General features: G+C 37.0%; 1 protein-coding gene and 1 pseudogene across 2 annotated transcripts in view; both read right to left on the bottom strand.

The window, feature by feature from the left end:
• Positions 1 to 21,111, bottom strand: part of CTNNA3 (catenin alpha 3) — a 1,732,244-nt gene that overhangs the window by 786,973 nt on the left and 924,160 nt on the right. The gene's annotated exons all lie outside the window — the stretch shown is intronic.
• LOC112631649 lies at positions 1,396 to 2,667 on the bottom strand (annotated as a pseudogene). The gene has a single exon (XR_003121172.1). The product of XR_003121172.1 is annotated as a redox-regulatory protein FAM213A pseudogene (transcript).

Here is a 21,111-nt window from a genome sequence, read left to right as displayed (position 1 = left end):
ATTAGATATTAAGCTAGATGCCTGCATTTCAACTCACCTCTCAGGCAAGAATATGGATTCAGGCTTTTAGAAAGCTTTTTTCACAAGGGGTGCCAAAGTAGCAAGTGAAAGAAAAGGGTAAAGTGGAAGGAAAACTTTTTTCTGGTGATTAAGCAGTTCCTAACATATATGCATGAATGCATACATACAAATATAAATACAAACTTAAAGAAGAATACCCTATCCCAAGCACTCCAGGTAATTAAATGTTTATTTCACTCTGAATTGGGATGTCTCATGATGCTAAGGAAAATATCGGAAAGACCTTCTCTCTCCTTACCTCACTTTCAGTTAAAAAAAAGAAATGAAAGACAGAAGAAGGCAGAAAAGAGATAAATAGAAGGGCTATTCTGAAGGTAAGAAGGTGAAGGGGCTATTTGAAGGTAAGAAGGTGAAGGCAGTCACCTTTTATGCCTTCCTCCCTTCCTCCTGTCAATCATTCACTCTGGTTGATTCTCAAGCTTGCTTTATAAACAGCCGGAGAGCAAAGCAAAACTTAACTCAACTCATCCTTTCATTTGCAATACATTGATAGGGCCATTGCTGTGCACGTTTGGTGGGTCCTGGACAAAACTGTATCAGGTTGCCTTTTCCAGAATGGGATTTGGAGCAAGACCCTTCTCTCTCTAATGTGACTGAGGAAAAGAGAAGGAAGGTAGGCAAAGGACACCTGTTCTAGGCCAGGCACAGTGGCTCATGCCTATAATCTCAGCACTTTGGTAGACTGAGGCGGGTGGATCACCTGAGGTCAGGAGTTCGAGATCAGCCTGGCCAACATGGTGAAACCCTATCCCTACTAAAAATACAAAAAAAAAAAAAAGCTGGGTGTGATGATGGGTGCCTGTAATCTGAGCTACTTGGGAGGCTGAGGCAGGAGAATTGCTTGAACTTGGAGGCAGAAGTTGCAGTGAGCCAAGATCATGCCACTACACTCCAGCCTGGGTGACAGAGAGTGACTCTGTCTCAAAACAAGAAAAGAAAAGAAAGAAAAATCAAAAAGACCTGCTCTCCAGTAGTCTCTGAGGCCCCAGCTTCCCAGAATGGGAGTGTTGATCAGGACCTATGGTAAATGGTTTCCTACTCCAGTCCAACAGCTCACTGGGCTAAACAAAAGAGGCCCTTCACAGCCTCAGGGCAGACCCACAAATTTATTTATCTATTTATTTATTTATTTATTTACCAAAAAACCTTAAATTCTGTAATCTTCAAGTCAATCGTCAACTTTTCTTGGATTTTTTAAGACCTGAAAAGAAAAATAATTTCAAGCAACAGCACTCAAACACCATATACATTTGTAATGAGGTACAGCAATCAATTTTTTTTGTGGGGGGGGATGGAATCTCTGTCACCCAGGCTGGAGGGCAGTGTGATCTCGGCTCACTGCAACTTCCACCTCCCAGGCTCAAGTGATTCTCCTGCCTCAGCCTCCCGAGTAGCTGGGACTACAGGTGCGTGCCACCACACCCGACTGATTTTTGTATTTTTAGTAGAGTCGGGGTTTCGTCATGTTGCCCAGGCTGTTCTCGAACTCCCAACCTCAAGTGACCTGCTAACCTCGGCTTCCCAAAGGGCTGGGATTACAGGTGTGAGCCACTGCACCCAGGCCGGAGTGCAGTGATTTTAAGTCAATTTTAAGCCTCGTATTTTCTAGGTTTTAGCTTAATAATCCTCATTAGTTTTTCAGATTTTTGTCCATCTTGTTTTGGGGCTATTTTGCCTAACTGGGCCTAAACAGAATATTAAAATACATTAATAATCCATACTAAGAGTAGAGTATCAATGGGTTTCTCACTCCCTAGGGACATAAGTGGAAACAGAATACAGGTGAATGCCCCTGGTTATCCCTAAGTTGGGCAGTTTCATACAATCATGTGTTCTCTGAGGCCAAAGTCTGTGGTTTGGTCATCTTAGCAGCTTCCAGAACAGAAAGTAGGTTTACTGTGTCTTCAGTTCTTTTTCTCAGTGCTTGAGAAGAATGCCCTGCTTTCCTGATCACACCACGAAAACTCGTGGATGGATGAAGCCTTCTCCTTCCAGGTTTCCAGAGAAGCCTTCATTCCAGGCTCGGAAGAAGTTGTACCACACTCCCAGATGGATAAATCCCATAAACATCATCTTCTGCCTTTGTGGACCATAGAACTTTTTCTTTTCATCCAGGAAGATTTCTCCTTTGAAATAAGGCTGGAAATCCTTCACTTCGGTCCTGATGTGCTCCTTTACTACTGCATAGAGGGGGACGCCCAGCTTGTCCAACATGTGTTTCAGGGAGGACAGACCCGCAACTTCCTCTAGACAAGGAAACAGCCTGGCCTCCGCATGGCCATAATCACAGCTCCATTTTTTTCCCATAGCTCATTTGCTTTCAAAGTTCTTGGTTCCTTCTCTAGTGTTTTCAGGTCTATGTCCTTCAGGTACTCCAGTGCTGCTTTCTGGGGCTTGGACAAAAACACATCTGTGTTGGCCAGCAGCAATGCCAAGGCAGCAGCCCCCAGGGCTCCTGCACCAATGGACCTCATCCCCCATGATGAAGAAACTTGGGTCCTTGAGTGCCTCCCTTCTTTCTCCCACCCCAACACCCGGGCGCTTAGGGACAAAACCACCAGGCCCGGAGGATCCCAGAGGCAGGCCCTGCACCTGCCAATATTTTTATTTAATTGGTTTGAGATGGGCCACAGACATTTTGAACCGGTCCCCAGGCGAATCACATGTACAGACAAAATGCAGAAGCACTGGGTCAGAGGGCCAGCATGAGGGCTAGAGTGATAGTTCAGATGCTGCAGAGACAGGCCATGGGATTTCCTCATGGAAAGAGACCCAAGGGTGTGGAAGGCATTTTCTGGACGATGACTGAGGTACTTGGTTTATGGGTAAGACAGTCTAGTTTACAAAAACATGATAATCCCCTCGAGCAATGCTTTTCAAGCTGTGCACCCCAGAAGGTGTGCAAGATGAACCATGACAACATATAAGAAAACAACTGAATGTACCGTTTCCATTCCAATGTTTATAAAATTTCTTTGTTTTACTTATTAGTATAGTAGTGCATATGTATTATTTATAAATAAATAAACATATATTAGGAGTATAGCCTCAACACCATTTTACTAATGGGCATAAATAACCATAAAATTTGGAAACTAGTGTTCTAGAGAAGGACCATGATTCCTCACTGAAGGCTCAGCTGAGAAAGCTGTGATAACCAGGCAAACCAGAGAGGAACTAGAGGCTTCCTTCCTCCAGGTGCCTGGTAAGAATGATGAATATTCTGGGTTGGTAAGAAAAGACATCAGGCAGAAGGGAGCAAGAGAGGCTGCCCTGCTGGGGAATGTTTGGGACACCATAAAAACAGAGAGTGGGAGCAGCAAGAGGGCTCTTCATTACTACTGTTAATAATAAAACAAGAGCAACAAACAATACCTGCTCTTACTTACTGAATCCCCAGTAAGGTCAAGCACTGTGTTAGGCACTTTATGGGCATCACTGTTAATCCTCTTGATGTCATACCCATTTGACAGATTAATAGGAATAAAAAACCTTAAAAACCATAAGTGGTATAACAGAGATATTCTACTCCAAACTCAGCATTCCTGACATTACGTCATGCTGTTTCAAGAGCATGGATCATGAGTGACATTAGGAAACTTAGAGAAGCATATCATAGCACTTGAGGGTATTATAACCAAGTTGAATTTATCAGCTATCTTTTCTTTCAATTAAAATGCTAAACTGTGGTTGATGTTTTCATAAACAGAGAATTGGTGCTAGCTTCCTAGGCAATTTGGGAGACTAGATTTTTCTGAGTGTAAGTAAACCTACAAGTTAAAAGAAGTGACATCCACTGGGAGACTCAAGCCAGATGTGATTCTTTCCATACAAAGTCAGGTTTATCAACTCCCTCCCCGCACCCCGCCACACACACACACACTCACACACACACACACACACACACACACACACACTTAATACTTGCTGTTCCACTCTGCATCTGTGGTCACTTTTTCCAGTGACCCTCCATCCAAATTTGTGGTTCTAAAGCTCTGACATCAACAGTGTATTCCTGAGGGTACTTCTCTAGGACTGTCTTCATTTTAAGTCTTTGCTCATAGGCACAACTGTAAACTTATAAGAAGTTTCAAGCAACTGTAGAGTAATAAGAATCAGATCTGTCCTGGGGTTGTGGGGGTTGGGGGAAGCGTGGCTCTTGAGTAGACAGAGGCTTGGCATCACAGTCCTTGTTCAGGATTGAGACTCAAGTGAGTCCAGGAAAGTCAGTGTCTCTTCTGTCCAATCACAGTGTGAGGCCAGGTGATTCTGGCCTTTTCTGCTCTATCATTCAGAAAAGAAGTCTTTTCTGCTCTATCATTCTAGCTTCTTAGCCACCCTTGTTGGTTTTCATGGATTTTCTTTTTAACCTGATCCTGCCTAGCAAGAAAGAATAAAGAAAAGGGAGAGGAGGGGAGAGAAAGGAGCTGACTCTGCAGACCACAACTTCATAATGATTTGAATATAAAAATAGCTGTTAATGATTCTCTCTTTATGCAGGGTATGAGATATATGATAGTTGTTTCTAGTAACATATGTTTCTCTTTTTTGTCTTTTGAAATGTTTTTGAAGTATTCCTGACTTTTATGGCTATTAATGGAAGATGCTGCTACCATCCTACCCAAGGGCCAGTTTTCTAAATCCTACAATCCTCTACAAATGGAAGCAATAGCACTATAGTTAATACTCCAAATTGTACCCTTGTGCACACACACAGGCCTAAATCACTTGGCCTTATAGCCACAAAACACAATTAGGAAGGACTAAGGTCATCAAAAAAATCCTAAATGCCAGTTCATTGCACAGCACACTCTATAGTCATCTTACTTACTTGTTCTTGATAAAAATGAATCCCAGCAGGGACTAGAATGATGACCCTGATTGTGAATAATGGCACACATGCAGTGCCCCACAATGGCTACCAGAAAACAACAGCATCAGTTAATAGCCTGTGTTGTCTCTTAACTGCCCATTGCCAGCAATAGGTTTTGCTCTATATAGTCTGGATTCCCAGTTTCAAGGGTCTTCACTCCTATCAGGCAACAGTTCTGTAATGAGAACAAGCCAAGAAAGGAATGAGGCAGGCAAAAAGCCAAAATCCAGGCGGTGTTAGAACAGCCTTGTCAGGGAAGCAGAGAAACAAATAACTGAAATTAGAAAAAAACTAGATTTTCAGAGGAGTCTCATAAATCAGACTTGAAAATTTAATTTGAGGGCTTTTCTCTTCCTTGCATCATATTTTTTCCCCTTCTAGAGCTGTGCTACAGGCCTGAACAGAGGAAGTAGAATGCAATTAATCGATGTGAATCTGCTTCATTAATGGATTGCTACTCCCTGTGTTTCCTCTAGTCAAGAATGCTTCTGAAAGTGCTCTCTGACAACAATGCTATTCACAGTCTGGATAATGGTACCAGGCAGGAGAAGAAACGATGCAGTACTTGCATGAAGGGAGCCCATGTTTGCTATTGACTGGTAGAGAAATTTAGTTAGCTCATTAAATGTTCTGCTTACAAACCCTATTCATGCTTTCTAATCAATTGATACTTGTCCTCCTTTCTCACATTGATTAAATACCAGGAAGTCCTCACAAGATAGTGAGATGTGAAGTTCCCACTGCAGTTAACAAATGGTCCTAAGACCCTTAGAAAACACATGGTTGTGCATCTTTATACCCACAGGGAATACACCATTAATCTGAACTAATAAAGGGGAACAGCAGGCTAATCATAGCTCATTTATATTTGGCCCTGGAATGTGTTATGTGGTTTTTGGCAGAAGATTTACCTTACTAATTATGTCTTACTTAAATTAATAATACAGTTAATTTGCATTCCCTTAGCACACACCAGTTGACAGTGAGAAGAAATGTGCTAAGTGATAAGGGAAATCATCTCGAAATTTAAAAGCTTCGTTGAATAATTTGTGTATATATGTATGTGTTGATACTATATACATTTAGGACAAAAACTCTCAACATACTTTGGAAAGAGAAGTTAAAATTACGTGTGAAAATCCCTACATCATCATTGTTTCAATATTTTATCTCACTATTTCTGAGACCAATAAATTAGAAAGTTAAACCCGTAATCAACGAATATGTGTATATGTAACCTACTATATCCTGAGCACTGTTCTCAGTATTGTAAAGGGATTTGAAGAAATATACAGTCATTATTCTGTTTCAATGTGGAGACTGGTTCCAGGACTCCCATGGACACCAAAATTCATGGATGCTGAAGTCTCTTATATACAATGATGTAGTATTTGCATAAAACCTATGTACATCCTCCTATTTACTTTAAATCATCTCTGGATTACTTATATTTTATAACTCAATGTATATGGTATGCAAACAGTTGTTATTTGTACACTGCATTGTGTAGGGAATCATGACAAGAAAGGAAAAGTTTGTACATGTTCAGTACACACACAACTACTATAGGCCTAGCCACATTTTTCATCTGTAGTTGGTTAAACACATGAATATGGAACCCACAAATACTAAGGCCAACTGTAGGTGTTTTTCTGTCTTAAGATCTAAAAATCTGGAGAAAGAAATATTAAGAGATCTAGTACTAATATGCTTTAGATGATCTTTGCCTTGTTTCTAGAGACTACAACTCATTTACAAACCATCTCCTATAGACCTGGATTGCTGATATGGGGAAGATAAAATTAAGGGGTCTACCTTTAAGCAGAGTCAGCGAGGTTAAGACCAGGTATCTGATTTTCCAGTAAATGAAGTTGATGGACACAATAAACCCATGTATCATTGCTAAAGTGCTGTGAAGTGGAGCTCTAATGCCCTCTGCCAACTTAGAATCAAGAGTAAATATACACTAGCAATTCTACACTGGCATAGTAACATTGCCCGGTTACTCTACTTTTGATACCTTCCCAGACAAACACAGACAGTTTGTCACAGTGGCAGATATGAAGATTCAAATATGTTTGAGCTATATGAAGTACAAGATAATGTAATGTTGATCTATCTGCTTTTAGATGCATGAAGCAACGGTCCAAACTTGGATATGGAAAGCAAACCTCACTTGTTTCACAAATCACAGGCATGTTTATTTCAGATATTGTAATACAATGATTTTCACCTCTCTCACTTCTAGCACAAGTGTTGCATAAGTCCCTTGGAAGTTGACCTAATACTAGAGATATCACCAATTGTTTTCTATAATCTATTTCTGGTTAGTTAGTCCTTTAGGATAACACATACTTATCAATATCATTATGACATTGCAGGAAAAACAAAACAGATATGGGTGGATTCATCTCCTCTAAACTTCTTTCTTTATGGACTTGAACAAATTACTAAATTGTAATGAGCAAAATATGTATGCTAATACCCACATTATAATGTAGTTATAAGAGCTAGAAAGAATGTATGTTGAGTGCTTTTGCAAAGTGCTTTACATTTTAGAAATACTCTCCTTTTAGTGCAGCCATACTTTGATTCTTTTTCATTGCAATGACATGGAAATTTCAGGACACAAAAATCAGAGTGGACAAAGAATTTCATGGGCTCTTTTCAAAGGATAAAACAGGAAATTAGAAAGAATAAATATGATATAATTCAAAATGTAAAGCCAATATCTCACCAACTTATTAATATATAAAATTATATGCCAACCTTAAACTTAACAGAAATGAATGCTACAATGTGGTTTGCTGAGCTAATTCAATAGGACTACATTAATAAAGTTCCTATAACAATTGAGATGGTAATCCCATGTCACAGTTTGCTAGTTTGGCCAATCCAAGAACATTACATTCTATTTTGAACATCACTTGGAGTGGTATTACCAAAAAATAAACTGGAAAGCATTTAGACAAGAGTGGCTCAGACAATATAAGAGCTAAAAGTAACCATTTGAAGGAACTATAAAATGCACCTCAGAGAAGAGGAAGCATATCGAATACATGAGGGCTGACTTCAAATATTTCAAGAATTGTTGCCAGGAAGAACTTTAAACATAGAGTAACTGATGTTTAACTCATGCTGTGAACTCATCTACTGTATGTTTGAAAACCAGTAGCCCAGTAGGCTGTCGGGAAGACAGATTTTTTTCACATGTAAGTAAAGACAACTCATCTTATTGAAAAAAGCATGGACATATGATCTGATACATCCAGTAGAAAATTTCACCTTCAATCAACTAGCAATGTGACCCTAAATATAAAACCTCTTTGAGCTTATTTTTTCAAACTATAAATCATGTCAACAATAAGGCTGGTATGGTATAAGGATTACCTAAGAGAACATGTTCAAGAGCACTAGCATAATGCTTTAAATTTCACAGGTGTTTGCCAAGAACTAATGCTAACAGTCATATGTCAAAGATGTTAAAAGATGGAATTGAGTGTTATGGGAGACAGTAATTTTCCTATCCTAGAAATTGCTTATGCAAAGGCTAAATAACCACTTGGAAGAATATAAAAGAGGAAAGTCAAGCTTCAGAACTAAAATTAGGTTACTTTCAGGATTCCTTTCAACTCTAAATCTGAAGATCTTGTGATACAAACATTTTTTAAAAAGTTTTCTAGGAAAAAATATCAAGAAGAGCAACAGTATCCCAGCACTTTGGGAGGCCGAGACGGGCGGATCACGAGGTCAGGAGATCGAGACCATCCTGGCTAACACGGTGAAACCCCGTCTCTACTAAAAAATACAAAAAACTAGCCGGGCGAGGTGACGGGCGCCTGTAGTCCCAGCTACTCAGGAGGCTGAGGCAGGAGAATGGCGTGAACCCGGAAGGCGGAGCTTGCAGTGAGCTGAGATCTGGCCACTGCACTCCAGCCTGGGCAACAGAGTGAGACTCTGTCTCAAAAAAAAAAAAAAAAAAAAAAAGAAGAGCAACAGTTATATTTACAAGAGTTAGTAAAAATGGACTAATATTTGAAAAATTAGTCTATCTGCCTATTAAAGTATAGAATATAATTTATAACTCTTTTAAACTAGTCAAGGGGAAAAATAAATAATGTTGACAAAACTCAATGCAGATCATATTTCATTAAACAAGAACATCTTTCTTTGCTAGACATATAGGTTAGTGATACACTTTCAGAGGATACTATGATAATGATCATATACAATAACCCAGTTGCCCATTCCTTGATATTAATAATTAAGAAATATTTCTTTTGGAGAAGTTATTCCTTTAAAAATTCAACTGGTGGGATAAATCTATAGAGAAGTAGTACATAGCTAAAAATAGAAGTTTTAGTAAATTAATGAGTGGAATGTTGAATTCAGCAGTAGCTTTAATCAATGTTGTGAACTCATTCATTGTATAGCAGAAAAATTTACAGTGTGTTAGAAAATAATTTGTGAAACCAATAGTCCACTTGTCTAGGAACAAATGCACATCAAGTAATAGGGAATTTTAAAATAAAATTTGGAAGATAAGTTATGGTGTAAGGTTTGACATACAAATGTAAAGCTTTTAATTCAAATGTGATAAAGGAGATGTTTGTGGATTTATTTAGGGTATAAAAAGTCACATTTTAATTTAAAGCTTTATTAATGTGACAAAATTTCAGAATTAAAAGTAGTAGGACACTTACATCATATCCTTAACTAAATGAAGGGCATATTGTTTATGAAATAATGTTACTTCAGAAAGAAGACAATATTGCATATACATATTGACAAAGCCATTAGCTAGCCATAAAATCCAGTTTTTCCTTCATTACTAGTAACAGATGTGTAGATTTACAAGTACCTACCAGAAACACTACATTTCCCAGTCTAGCTTGTGGTTGGGAGGAGTCATGTGAGTCATTTCTGCTTACCTTCTAATTTCAGTAGAAGGTAAGCAGAAATAATGTGTGACACTGATGCCCTTAAGACCAGCCCTCTATCTTTCTTGTACATTTGTTTTAAGTTCCTTGTACACTCTGGATATTAGACCTTTGTCAGATGGATAGATTGTAAAAAGTTTCTCCCATTCGATAGGTTATCTGTTTAGTCTGATGATAGTTTATTTTGCTGTGTAGAAGCTCTTTAGTTTACTTAGATCTCATTTGTCAATTTTTGCTTTTGCTGAAATTGCTTTGGGTGTTTTCATCATGAAATCTTTGCCCCATGCCTATGTCCTGAATGGCATTGCCTAGATTTTCGTCTAGTGTTTTTATATTACAGTTTTGGGTTTTTCATTTGTTTTTTTGTTTGGTTTTTTTTTTGTTTGTTTGTTTGTTTTTTTTTTTTTTTTTTTTTTTTTTTTTTTTTTTTTTTTTTTTGGTAGAGTCTCACTCTGTCACCCAGGCTGCAGTACAGTGGTGCAACCTCTGTCACTGCAGCTTCTGTTTCCCATGTTCCAGTGATTCTCATACCTCTGGCTCTCGAACAGCTGGAATTACAGGTGTGCACCACCATGCCCGGCTAATTTTTGTATTTTTAGTAGAGATAGGGTTTCATCATGTTTGCCAGGCTGATCTTGAACTCCTGACCTCAAGTGATCTTCCCACCTGTGCCTCCCAAAGTGCTGAGATTACAGGCGTGAGCCACGGCATCCAGTCTTATTTAAGTTTTTAATCAATCTTGAGTCAATTTTTGTATATGGTATAAGGAAGGGGTCCAGCTTCAATTTTCTGCATATGACTAGCCAGCACTCTCAGCATGATTTATTAAATAAGGACTCCTTTCCCCATTACTTGTTTTTGTCAAGTTTGTCTAAGATTAGATGGTTGTAAGTGTGTGGTCTTATTTCTGAGTTATCTATTCTGTTCCATTGGTCTATGTGTCTGTTCTTGTACCAGTATTATAAAAAGTGGACATGAACAGACATTTGTCAAAAGAAGACATACATGGTGCCAACAAACACATGAAAAACAGCTTGACATCACTGATCATTAGACAAATGTAAATCAAAACCACAAAGAAATACCATCTCATGCCAGTCAGAATAGCTATAATTAAAAAGTCAAGACCAGGCGCAGTGGCTCACACCTGTAATCCCAGCACTTTGGGAGGCCAAGGCAGGCATATCACAAGGTCAGTAGATCAAGACCATCTTGGCTAGCACGGTGAAACCCCATTTCTACTAAAAATACAAAAAAGTAGCTGAGCGTGGTGGCAGGTGCCTGTAGTCCCAGCTACTCAGGAGGCTGAGGCAGGAGAATAGTGTAAACCCGAGAGGCAGAGCTTGCAGTGAGCCAAGATCACCACTGCACTCCAGCCTGGGTGACAGATGAGACTGTGTTTAAAAAAAAGTCAAAAAACAACAGATGCTGGCGAGGTTACAGAGAAAAAGGAACACTTTTACACTGGTGGTGAGAGTGCAAATTAGTTCAACAATTGTAGAAGACAGTGTGGCAATTCCTCAAAGATCTAGAGGCAGAAATACCATTTGACCCAGCAATCCCATTATTGGGTATATACCCAAAGAAATATAAATTATTCTATTATGTTCACAGCAATGTCGATGGAATTGGAGACCATTATTCTAAGTGAAATAACTCAGGAATGGAAAACCAAACATTGTATGTTCTCACTTATAAGCAGGAGCTAAGCTATGAGGATGCAAAGGCGTAAGAATGATATTATGAACTTTGGGGACTCAGGGGAAAGGGTGGAAGGGGGCGAGGGATAAAAGACACAAATTGGGTACAGTGTACATTGCTTGGGTGATGAGTGCACCAACATCTCACAAAACACCACAAAAGAACTTACTCATGTAACCAAACACCACGTGTTCCCCAGAAACCTATGGAAATTAAAAAAAATTTTAAAAACATTCTATTATAAAGATATATGTATTCATATATTCATTGCAGCATGAGTCACAATAACAAAGACATGGAGTCAACCTAAATGCCTGTTAATGACAGACTGAATAAAGAAAATGTGACACATATACACCATGGAATACTATGCAGCCATAAAAAGGAATGAGATCATGTCATTTGCAGGGACATGGATGGAGTTGAAAGCCATTATCCTCAGCAGACTAACGAACGAACAGAAAACTAAACACTGCATGTTCTCACTTATAAGTGGGAGCTGAATGATGAGAACACAAGGACACATAGTGGCGGGGAACAACACACACTGGAGCCTGTACGGGTGGGGTGGGGGGAGGGAGTGCATCAAGAAGAACAGCTAATGGATGCTGGGCTTACTACCTAGATGTTGAGATGATCTGTGCAGCAAACCACCATGACACATGTTTACCTATGTAACAAACCTATACATTTTGCACATGCACCCCTGAACTTAAAATAAAAAAAAAAAAAAGACTAGTCCTGTCTTTTCACATTCCCCTGATCTCTTCCTATGAGCTGGAATAATGAGAACCAGAGTGATCTTTGATATCACATGGTGAAGAAGGCAGAGGCACTATCAGAATAAGACCCTGAGTGACTATGTGGAAGGAAGGCACTGCTAACCCAGAGTAATCATTTGCAACTGTTATGTGAGAAAAATAAACTTCTATCTTGTCTGAGCTATTGAATCTTATTTTATTTGTTTGTTTCAGTAGTTTAGCATTTGATCCTAAAAACTACTCTGATTAAAACTATGCAAAAATGCATGTTTATATAATCAGAGATAACAAGAAGCCCTAGGAAAGTACAAATAGTGATTGTTTTAAGGTAATATTTTATAACATTTAAGTATTTTCCAATTATGTGACAACTTTTCTTTTGGAGAATTAATTATTATGGATCAGTCAAGGGCCAAACACACAATAAATTTTTCAATAGATTCAGTCTTCCTCTCAAATCCAAGGAAGGCCATATATAAAAGCAGGAGCAAATTGCTAGGGGAATTCACATTTGATTCCTAATTGTACATTTACCAGAAGAAAATTTGGCGTTTGAATTCAGCATTTAAATTCACTACTATTCAACAGCAATCTGAATCCCCAAGTTCAATTAAAAAGGTCATTACCCTCTAGAACTGAAGGTGCTCTTTTAATTACAATATTGCTAATGAATTGGGAGACAACACATTTTGGCTTAGTTCAATTAGCACATTTAAGTCAAAGCAAACTTCAGCAAATATGGGTGACTTTCCCAGTGACACGCTTTTTTTTTTATTCCCTCCTTCTCTCCCTCCCTTCCTTCTTTTTGTGTCTTCCCTACTTCATTCTTTCCTCGGAAATTTAAGCATAACTCTGGCATGTAAGTCTCTCGCTCCATTTTGTCTGTAAACTGCTGCAAAAGCTGTTAATAACTAAGGACTACAACCACATTTTTGTTTTGCAAAACTCTTCAAATTTATATGACTATTCAGAAAACATTTTGATGAGAAATTTTTAACGTAGCTTTCTGAAGCAGAGTAAAACATAAACTTCACTTTCTCTGGCTAAAACAATAATTATCCAATCACTTTATCATGGTGTATTGCCCATGCTTTTGCTATGGGAAAGGGGAAAAAGTGAACATATTTAACACTTTGCTACCAACAATGGTTTATTCAGGTTAATTTATATTTGGAAAGTGGAGTTTCAGGATAACATTCCAAACTAAAGAATACTAATGAATAGCTCCTGAGCTCTGAGCTTTCCTGCCTGGCTAGGATTCACATGACATGACCTTAAATGTAACAGTTTTGGGTGAACAAGAGAAAATCTTCCCTTCAAAGTGATTTGTAAAGTTCAGAAAATTAGCTCTTATGCTCAAACTAATAGTAATAAAAACACTGCTACCAGATTAAATTTAAATAAAGTTCATAATAGCTGTTTGTAACATCTAGATTTAACTTCAGGGGAAATAATTGACTCAATTTGCCCAGGTTATGCTCTTCCTTTGCTATGCCAGTAGGCGGCTTGGAGAGGTTGTCCATGCAACATATCCTACAGATTTGAATCAGCTAGACTGGGTGTTTATTCATTTATTCAGGAAATACACTGAGCAACCTACTATGAGCTTGGAGGTAGGCAACAACACAGAGAAAAAGCTAGATCTCTCTCTCTGTAAATTGACATAAAGATAGTTTTAGCAAAGGAGGAACAACTTCCTTCTAATTTGGCACTACATTATTTTCTCCTTGGAAATTATTTTCTCCTTGGAAAAGCCATCCACTTGGCTTTGTACCCTGATTAGTCTGTTCTCACATGGTAATAAAGACATACTCGAGACTGGTTCATTTACAAAGAAAAGAGGTTTAACTGACTCACAGTTAAGCATGGCTGAGGAGGCCTAGAAAACTTACAATCATGGTGAAAGGAGAAGCAAACATCTCCTTCACATTGTGGCAAGAAGAAGTGCGAAGCGAAGACAGAAAAGCCCCTTATAAAAACCATCAGATCTCGTGAGAATTCAGTCACTACTATGAGAACAGGAACATGGGGGTAACTGCCTCCACGATTCAATTAACTCCCACTGGGTCCCTCTCATGACCCATAGGGATTATGGAAAATACAGTTCAAGATGGGATTTGGGTGGGGACACAGCTATAGAATTCAAGATGAGATTTGGGTGGGGACACAGCTATAGATAAACATTATCTCCTTAAAAAAAGTCATACTTTTTTTTTTTTTTTTTTTGAGACAGATTCTCACTCTGTTGCCCAGGCTGGACTGCAGTGACATGATCTCAGCTCACTGCAACCTCCACCTCCCAGGTTCAAGTGATTCTCATGCCTCAGCCTCCTGAGCAGCTGAGATTGCAGGCACCAGCCACCATGCCCAGCTAATTTTTGGATTTTTAGTAAAGACGAGGTTTCATCATGTTGAACAGGCCGGTCTTGAACTCCTGACCTCAAGTGACCCTCCTGCCTCAGCCTCCCAAAGTCCTGGGATTGCAGGTGTCAGCCACCACACCTGGTCAAGTCATACCTTTTAAAAATATATATATTTTTTATTATATTCAAGTAAGGTATGTTCTTTAAAGAAAATTTAGAAATAAAAGAAGAAAACACAAATACTTTCTTTCCCAAAGCAAAAACTGCTAATATTTTAAAACTTTTCTTTCAAATTTTGTTTATCTCTTTTTCTCTCTTGCGTGTAGTTGGAAAAAAAGCTGTAATTATACTGTTTTTTAAATTTGTGCTAAGTATTAATGCAAACTTTTCATAAAACATTTAGTGGAAGCATATTTCATAATTTATAACATACTATGATTTTTCTTATTGTTTTCTTCACTGCAGATTATAATTAAGATGATAAACTTTTCAGATAACACTTTCCTAGAAGTGTTGAGTCAAAGAATAAATATGTATTTGTTTATTTTAAAGTACAAATGTATACACGAACACACACAAATATATATATAATATATATATTGTTTGTTTGCTTCATTTGTATTGTTAAAGGGCATTTCCCAAAGATTGAAGCAAATTACACTCCATCTAAAAAAAATACTTAACCTCACTCAGGTATATACATTATGCACAGCTTACTCAGATGTATATATAATTTTGTAATGCATTAGGAAAATGATTGTATACCTAATATTTTCTCTGTATTTGTAACTAAAGTATGGTGATTTGTGAAAAGCTTCTTTACATCTATTTTCTATTAAGATATTGCTAAATTTTTTGCCTATCTTTGAGGTTTCTTTTCAATGGCTTATTGTGTGTAAAATAAACCATGATAAACCTCTTTAAAAAATAATTTCTAAGAGTGCTGTATATATTAAAAATATGAACTTTATATTGGCCACATTTATTGCAAATATTTTCCCAGATATAATTACTTTTAATTTTATTTATGACCTGTTTTACAAAAAAGTACAAGTTTTATAACGAATTGTGTTGTATTTCTTATATCAAGATGTTAACCAATATTTTTTATTCAATTTTTATTATTCAGTTCTGATAAATTTCCCTGGTATTTGTCTCAAAGCCCCACATATTTCTTGTTATTCCTTAAAAAGAACTATTGACTTTTTAAAGAAACTTCTCTTACTTATTGAATTTTATTACTAATTCCAAAAGTGGCTAATTTTCTTCTCTCTCTTTCCTTCTCTCTCCCTAAACATATCATCTAAAAACACCTTTTAAGTTGTTTTTCTTCTCCAGTAATTATCTTCCTTATTTCTACTCTTATCACAGAAGCCAAACTTCAGAACTATACAAAATAATAATAATAATAATAATAACGGGAATCTGGACTATTCGTTGTTAATATAATATTGATTTTTTTAGCATGTTAAGAAAATACCTTTTTTATTTCTAAATTTCTCCAAAGTATTTTGTTGGTGGTGCTAGTGGAGAACTATTTTTACATTTAAATCCAGAAATGATTAGTTATATAAAACTCTGACTTTAAATGTAAAAAAGTGCATTACATTATGAATTTTATTACAGACGGGCGCGGTGGCTCACACCTGTAATCCCAGCGCTCTGGGAAGCCGAGGCGGGTGGATCACGAGGTCAGGAGTTTGAGACCAGCCTGGTCAACATGGTGAAACCCTATCTCTACTAAAAACACAAAAAATTAGCTGGACGTGGTGGCAGGTGCCTGTAATCCTAGCTGCTCTGGAGGCTGAGGCAGGAAAATCGCTTGAACTCGAGAGGTGGAGGTTGCAATGAGCTGAGACTGTGTGGCACTGCACTGCCAGCCTGGGCAACAGAGCAAGACTCTGTCTCAAAAAAAAAAAAAAGAAGAAATTTTATTACATTACAGAATCTTTTTTTAAAGCATTTGCAACATATTCGGTGGCTAGCTGTGAAAAAAGTTCTTATGAATTTGTTTTATAGATAAGATGTTCAATATTGTCAGCATTTTTTGATTAAATATCTTTTTTATCTTTTATTGATATAATAATATTTTTTGATTATATATTATTAAAGTAAGTTACTCCGTTTAACAGACTAGGCAACAGTAAAAGTTTTCTAAACGTTTTCTTGATTCACCTTTATATTGAATTTTGCTATCTTAATAAAAAATTCTATAATCATTACCTTTTTGTTATCTTTGTCAGGCTTTTTATAAGTATTATGTTGGGAAAAATAAATGAATTGGTAGCTTTCCATCTTTTTGCATGTCTTATCACGAATTCTATAGCATGGGACTAATTCTTTTAAAACCCTAAAAACTCCGGGGCCAAATTCTATTTAGAGGTAACTAACATTTTGATACTACTAACGACTAATAGTACATTAAGAACATTTTTACCTCATGGCTCAATTTAGGTAATGTATGTTTTCTCAGAAAAAATGGCTTCTGAGACCTCCAAACATATTGATTTAATTTTACATAGTATTTCCTTATTTTAAAAAGTTACTCTTAATATCTTTCCATTTTAATTTATAACATTTATAACTTTATATATATTTATTCTTACTATTTGACTCACTATGGGTCAGTCTCGTTTTGTCTGAAATAACCAGAGATGATTAATTTATCAACTCTTCGGATATCTTTCTTCTAATAAATAAATTCTTGCTTTTATCTCCATCATTGTCTTTCCTCCATTTTCTTCTACTTTTTTAATTGAAGAGGATATTAAAGAAAAATTGTTATTTCTTCACAATTCTTCCTTAGCTCTCTCTCTTGCCTTGGTTCACTGTGGGCAGAGTAAATTCCTTGGCTTCACTGACCTAGGCCTGACCATGAGAGTTGCTTTAAGTAGTAAGATTTAGGCAGAAAAGAATTTGTGTCACATCCAAATAGGGGCTTTACGGAGCATTCCATGTGTCCCTCTCCATGTGTCTTGTGTTCTTACCCTTGCCTTGGGAATATGCTTCCCATTTGGGGGCTGATCCTTCAGTCAGCATCCCAGAAATAGAAAAAATGCGTAAAACAGACATCAGTCCAACCTGCAGAGTGCAGTTGAGCAACAGCAACTAACAACGACCCAGCCTCTTTTATTCAACTTGCTGGGAAACAAACATTTATTGCAGCCATTGAGATGGTGTACTGTCATGGAGGAAGACCTAGTGAAAAGTGACGAATACAATTTATTTATTTATTTATTTTAGACAGAGTCTCGCTCTGTCACCCAGGCTGGAGTGCAGTGGCGCGATCTTCACTCACTGCAACTTCCGTCTCCCTGGTTCAAGCCATTTCCTGCCTCAGCCTCCCGAGTAGCTGGGACTACAGGCGCACACCGCAACACCTGGCTAATTTTTTTTTTTTTTTTTTTTTTTTTAGTAGAGACTGGGTTTCACCGTGTTGCCCAGGCTGGTCACAAACTCCTGAGCTCAGGCAATCCGCCTGCCTCAACCTCCCAATGTGCTAGGATTACGGGAGTGATCCACCATGCCCAGTTGACTAATACAATTGTATATTATTCTTTCTATCATAATAAATTGAACCCCTTCTTCATGCTCCATCTTACCTGTTTATTAATAATAAGGCTAAAATTATGCCACTGCGTACAGCTTTGTAAATGTGCCAAAAATTTAATAATTTGATGTTAAAACATTCTAAAAAGTATGAAATTAGTTATTTTTTCCTATTTGACCTAATATATATTTACAATATATATTTTTAAATTTCTATGTGCTTTTATCATTTAATCCATATGATTCGTTTCTAGCGTCCTTGTAGTGTTTTCAGAGAGATGTGGTCTTACAATTTTTGACTTTATGAATTTAGGTTGCTTTTATGGCTTACAATGTGATATTTTTAAATTGTTTTGGTAAACAGTTGAAAAACATTTGATTTTTAATAACACTTTAAATGTTTTAAACTTAATCTGAATATTTGAATTTAATTTGGGATATAAATCTATGTGCTTTGATTATGATGACTGGTAAGATTCACTTTATCTCTGCATTGTTTGCTTTAATTTTCTTCAGTGATACAAAACCAAAACGTTTATATCCTCCTAAATTTTTAAGTGCATTCCTAAACTATTTCCTCTGATTAATAAATTTATGAAAAATACAAAAACATTGGCCTGTGCATGTATCATCCCTCAACACACACAACTAGTGTAAAATAATTTTTTATTTCTAGTTCACTTAAATTTTCAGTATTTGACAACATATTTTGAGGTTACAGTTGTTGATTATGACTGTTTAATGACAAAACTTTTCATATATTTATTCTCTGGGAATTTTTTAAATGTTTGCAATATATTCGATGGCTAGCATTGCAGAAGTTTTTTAAAATCTTTATGTTGAACTGGAATCATGCCCACACCACTCCATATATGTTATTTAATTCTCTATTTCTTAGTTGCCAAGTTCTCATTTTTCGTTTTATTGGAGCATATTTTCAAGTAAGATTATTCAAAAATGATTCATCAATGATACATGTTTTGAATCCTTTACATTTTCAAGAATGTCTTCACATAGAAATGACAACAACACGGCTATATTTATAATTATTGAAATGCAATTTTTTTTCCCTCTGAGACTCCATATAAGTGACTTCTAGCATTTATTATGATACAAACTTTGAATCTAACTTAAAAGTTGTACTTTTTTTTTTTTTTTGAGATGGAGTCTCACTCTGTCGCCAGGCTGGAGTGCACTGGTGTGATCATGGCTCACCGCAACATCTGACTCCCTGGTTCAAGCGATCCTCCTGCCTCAGCCTCCTGAGTAGCTGGGATTACAGTCATATGCCACCACATGTAGCTAATTTTTGTATTTTTAGTAGAGACGGGGTTTCGCCATGTTGGCCAGGATAGTCTCGATCTCCTGACCTTGTGATCCGCCCGCCTTGGCCTCCCAAAGTGCTGGGATTACAGGCATGAGCCACTGCGCCTGGCCAAAATTTGTGCTTTTAAGTAACATCCCTCTCTTCCCTGCACTGAAAGATATGACTTTGTTATTGACATTTTAAAAATCTGACAGTATATTCTAGGCATAGGTCTTTTTCACCGGCTTTCCATGAAACATAGTGATTCTTTTAAACTTACAAAGCCAAAATCTTATTAGTTTTATAATAACTATTTTATTATGACTTTGATTATTCTTTTTGGTCAGTTTGTTTTGGCTAGATTCCCAAGGATTGTCAGCTATCTACAAATTGCATCTTTGTTTTCTTTCCTTGATTTCTATTATGTTTTTGATTGATCTGCATTCTTAGTGTACTTTTCAAAATTGTTCTTTAAGTCACTGACTGGATTTCATAGTTTGCCGATTCTGGTTTTACACTTCCAATGAATACTTTTATCAGTTTAATGTGTTTTTTCTAATTTTCCTTCTCATCCCAGACTTTTTATGCTCACAAGCTGTATCTCTGCAAATGACCACTTTGTATAATCTTTAATCTCTTCTTTAGTGAATTTGTCTTTTCTGGTTCTTTATTGAAAAAGCAAATATACATTCTAGAAAAAAATATGTTTCTAAAATAATTATTTCTTTGCAATGTTAGGACATCAAATTCTTCTTATGTTATTAGCTCTTTCTGTAGAAAGAGTTTGGTCTTCATCGATTCAAACAAGGGGATCTTTACCCATATCCACATGTTTCATGCAAATAAGTGTATATGTTCATTTTAATCTCCATCACTATTTCCCTGTGTACATCCAGATATTCCTTTTCTAATATTGTCAATGAAACCCAGAATAAGTGAGATTGTATCATCTCCTGTGTCCCTAATCCTTGCAGTAAAATAGGTGTATTTACTTCTGGATAATTTTAAGCAGCCTGTAATTATTGTCTTCTCTTTATTTCCCACACTACCGGTATTTTACAACTCCACTTATAATTTGCTTCATAAATGTGTTGTATGGTTTTCCCAACCCTTTACACCTCTGAATATGCTATATGGAAGTTGTAGTCTCCAGAATAGAGAAAGAAAGATAGTGATGTGGGTGGGGGACGTGGAGGAGGATGCAAAATAAATGTCAGTCATCTCAGTCACCCATAGACCTGGGATTATCACCAAATTCTCTGGATATACGCAGCGATTATAGATCTCTGAACAAAGGATCCAGAGTGGGGATGAATGAAAGACATCTCCCACGCATTCTAATCACTTCTGAATCCACTCCAACTCTACTGTATTTAGAGCAATGGTTCTCAAACTTTAGTGTCCATCAGAATCACCTGGAGGACTTGTAAAAACAAAACAAAACAGATTGCTGTCACACTCCCAGACCATCTAATTTAATAGGACTAAGGTGGAGCCTGATAATTTGCATTTCCAACAAGTCCCAGGTGATGCTGAT

The sequence above is a fragment of the Theropithecus gelada genome, chromosome 9 (genome assembly GCF_003255815.1).
Source record: "Theropithecus gelada isolate Dixy chromosome 9, Tgel_1.0, whole genome shotgun sequence".
Classification (NCBI taxonomy): domain Eukaryota; kingdom Metazoa; phylum Chordata; class Mammalia; order Primates; family Cercopithecidae; genus Theropithecus; species Theropithecus gelada.
The sequence above is the reverse complement of the archived record's forward strand: the minus strand, read 5'-3'. Positions and strand labels throughout refer to the sequence as shown.